Source organism: Thunnus albacares, chromosome 19 (genome assembly GCF_914725855.1).
Source record: "Thunnus albacares chromosome 19, fThuAlb1.1, whole genome shotgun sequence".
In the NCBI taxonomy this organism is placed as follows: Eukaryota; Metazoa; Chordata; class Actinopteri; order Scombriformes; family Scombridae; genus Thunnus; species Thunnus albacares.
In genome coordinates this window covers 11,044,963-11,049,239 of record NC_058124.1, presented here as the reverse complement: position 1 = coordinate 11,049,239, position 4,277 = coordinate 11,044,963, and positions in this window count along the sequence as shown.

The window sequence follows — 4,277 nt, the reverse complement described above, 5'->3', positions numbered from 1 at the left end:
GTATCATTATTACATGTGCTCTGTATTCATTTGTTTTTTTTTTCCTGAAGGATCATTTTATTTTAGTGTCATTTCTTACAGGAAGACCTATTCCTTTCTAACTTTTTTTGGAATGAATATCACGAGTTAAAAATATTTTAAACTCATGAGTAGTCCTAGTAAATAATAATTGATCACTATGTGTTTTATGGATTATAAACTACTATATTAGTATTAAATTGCTGACTACCCTTAGAGGTTATGGTGAATATGATGTCTGAATGTGCCAGATCTGATTTAAATAGCAATATGCAAAACTAAGACAAAAAATGAAGCACCTATTAAAAGCCTTAATCCTTTAACAAGCTTTCATAACTCACATCATTAGCATCTACAAATTAAGCAGGTAATCATATGTCCAAATTACATCATTGTTGTGGTTTGACACTTTAATGTGTCTGCACTTTTCCAGCCACTTAGCACACTGTAGGTCTAAAGAGTAAATGTGATAACCACTGGCACAGCCAGGTTAAATATATTACCAACACCATCCTAGATGCAGGCCTCACTGACGGGGAGCCTGATAATGGAGGTGAAATGTAAGAATTAAGCAGTCCATCTAATGCATTAGAAAGCAGTTGAAAGCGTCAATTCTTAAGAGTGTGCTCCATTCATGAAAGAACAAAATTTTCCACATGGCTGTCAATCAGCCATTGAGTGTGTTCAAATACTTATTCTGCAAATTAAAGGCAATTCTAGGTTTAATGTGTTATTATTCTAAGCGCTGGTGGAAGGGTGCATGTTACACACAAGGGCACACTTACCATAGGAGCACACTCTCCTTCTCACTGAAGCAGCATTTGAAAAATGCAGGTACATTTTGTGTAATACTGTTATTAGGAAGAGCAATAATCTGGTTTAGGCTATAAGTGGTGTTTCAAACATACTTCATCAATGCTTTACTGATCAGCAAGTGTATTTTGTTCGAGATCCTTGAAATTAATACCAGATCAAAAGGCTGAGTCTTGAGTCTTTTTTAGAAAAATAAAATCCCTCTTTTTGTTACAGTCCCTCCACTGCAGCTCAACAAGGAATCACTGTCTGAGGAAACACAAAGGAGGGACACTAAAAAGACTAGCTTTGGAAGATACCCACTTTATTTGTCTAACTCTAAGTCTGTTGAAGCCTTCTATAAGCTTCAGATAAACTGTTGATTTTGTCTCCTGTCACGTACATTGGAGACAATATTAAAAAGGGATCTCTTAATGGACAGTAATAACAGGAAGAATGATTACAGCAATGAAAAACTGTTTCAGTGCCCACATGTGCACCTGACTGTTGTTTTAAGACAGACTTGAAAAATTGTGAACCTATCCTTTAAAGTGTTATAAAGGAGTAGTTTGACATTTTTAGAAAAATGCTTATTCGCTTTCTTGCCAAGAATTAAATAAGAAGATTGATACCACACTCATATATATCTGTTAAATGTAAGGCAACAGCCAGCAGCTGGTTATCTTAATTATTTTAGCATAAAGACTGGAAACAGCCTCACTCTGCCCAAAGGTAACCAAATCTACATACTAGCAGTACTCTAAATCTCACTAATTAACACTTTATATCTTGTTTGTTTATTTAAGGGGGCTCTAGATGTGCTTATAGGCAGATTTTGTTACTTTTGGACAGAGCCAAGCAAGCTCTTTTCCCCTGTTTCCAGTCTTTATGCTAAGCTATGCTAACTGGCTGCTGGCTGTAGTATCATATTTAATGGGCAAATGTGGTATCAATCTTCTCCTCAAACTCTCAGCATGAAAGTACATAGGCTTATTCCCCTAAGTGTCAAACTACTCCTTTAAGTATTCAAAAGACAATATTTATTTAGGTCTAGAATAGAAATAGATACAAGATGCATGAAGGAAATCCTTCAACTCAATGTTTAAGTATTTTATATTACTTATGTAATTTTAAAATTTTTCCTGGATTCTGACTGATGGCCACTTAATAATAATTTCCATATAGGGGACACATCTTTCGTTAATATAGGGTCTGTGAAATACCACAAAACCCAGGTGACTGTAAGACCACAAAATGTCAACTAAAGACCAAGTCCAGTCTTTACAGGTAATTGAAGGATCCATCTGATAGGTGTATCCTCTGTGGGTTGTTTTGTATTTTGGGTTGCTTTTAAATTATAATTAAAAATGTACCAGCAGACTTTATGACTTACTGTAACATGGAACCCCTATGATCCCTTTTTAATGACTTTTTACTATATAACAACTTATAAACCCTTCAAAAGTGCGCTATTGTTAATTATGATAAAGCTGCCACACGCAAACATTAAAAAAATATTAACACTAATTTCTTTCTATCATATTCACAGTATGCAGTGGGTCAATATGTGCTTATGTGCATATACACTACATTAATGTTTGTATATGTGTGTAGGCATGTGTGACTGCATGTGCTTAAACACACTTTTGCTACTCAAACATTACTATTGATTGAACTCAGCTCTACGACATTCCTTTCTCTTCGTTATCACACTGCTTTGTGAAAAAGCTAAATCCATTTCTCACAACTCGCTCTCCATCCTCCTCCCCGAGTCTGCCGACACAGGAGGGGTTCGAAGCATAGTGTCTATGAAGTTGCAGCGCTGTCAATTTCCCACTGTTGCTACCACAAAAGAGAGGCAACACGCACATGTTCAATGTGTCAAAGACATACGTAGGATTTTGCTTCATTTTCAGGAGACTGTGATGGGTTTTTTGTTCTTCTTAGAAACGGAACAAGCTGTATTTTGTTAGAGCCAGATCTGCACTAAAAAGAAAGTGGGCTAACATTTCTGATCATCAAAGAAAGATGCTTGGAGGAAGGAGAATGGTGTGAAACAACAGTGAAAATCTGTGTTGAGGATGTGTGAAACAGTCTAGATCAATTTTTGATGGAAAAACTGAAACAAAGTTTGGCTAGAAAACTGTTTGACTGTAGAACATAAGTCATTCAGTTAAGATCCATACATAGTGATACTATGATATATAAACAATAATATATTTAAACTTATTTTTAAAACAATTGTATATTCACATTTGGAAATAATATTGTGTCGTAATGGGATAAATCAATTTTGCATTTTTATCTGCATGTCCTTCACTACATCTGATTATGTTAATATGGCTAATATTATTATTATCCATATTATTATTGTATATGGCCATGGCCATCCAGTAGATACAGAGCAACATTTACCTTCATTTGTAGTCCTCTTTGTGTCCACTTTTTGGTTGTAAATCCAATATTCAATCTCTTTTAGCTCTGTTTTTGGTCTCCACCAACTTCTGAGAAAAATATCTGTCTCTTTAGCTGCTAAATGCTCCACAGTGTTCACCCACTAGCTGCTAAATGAATCTGTCTGCAACCTGGTAGAGAGCAGGTAGAGAACAGTGGGTTTTGATTTGATTTTTTTTTTTTTTTTTTTTGCTGAAAATAGCTGCCCACTGTGGCTGAAAACAATGCTGATGAGAGCAGTGAGAGTGAACCAAAACAGTGAGGTTGCAAACTGGTAAGACAAAACAATTAACTAATAGATGCAATAAAACTCCATAGACCTGAAGGGAACTGGAGTTTGCAATTTGTGTTAGCTTTCACATATGTATTTCTCTGTAGTTGGGAAACACAGTTTTTTCAGTAAACGTCCTCCACTGTCAATAAAGCAGCTAAAAGACGTTTTCTTAAGAGACTCATGGCCTGTTTATTTCACATTTTATAAGTTCTATTTTAAGGTGCAATTTTTAGTATCTGATTGTGAATGATTTCAAGTGATCTGTCAGTCTGTTGTGTCTCTCCATGGCCCTGAGTTTTTGCTACCTCTCTGTCTGTCTGTGGGGAAATTAGGGGAGTGTGTTCTTCATCTCACGTCAGTGTGTGCTTACTGTAACTGTCACTGGGGTAATTAAGTGTTTCCTTGCACAGTAATTGCCAATTTAATCTTTTGTGCTCACCTCCTGATTTGTAGTGTTGGATCTGTCAGTCAAGCTGGGTGTGGTTTCCATGGGGATAAGGGAAGTGTAGCAGTCATTTCCATCAACCAATGGCCTAAGTAAATTACCTGTTGCCTCCTGTATGGGGTTGCTATGGAGAGGCAATTACCCTAAATTGTAATTGTGCAAGACTAATGTGTCAGGCCTTTACCTCTTAAATTAATTGGGTTTTCGCCCTTCCTCTCTCACCCCCGTCCCACTCCACCTACTGCCTACCCCTTTGAGAAAAAAATGTCCAGGAGTAATCAGTGGAAACAGGTC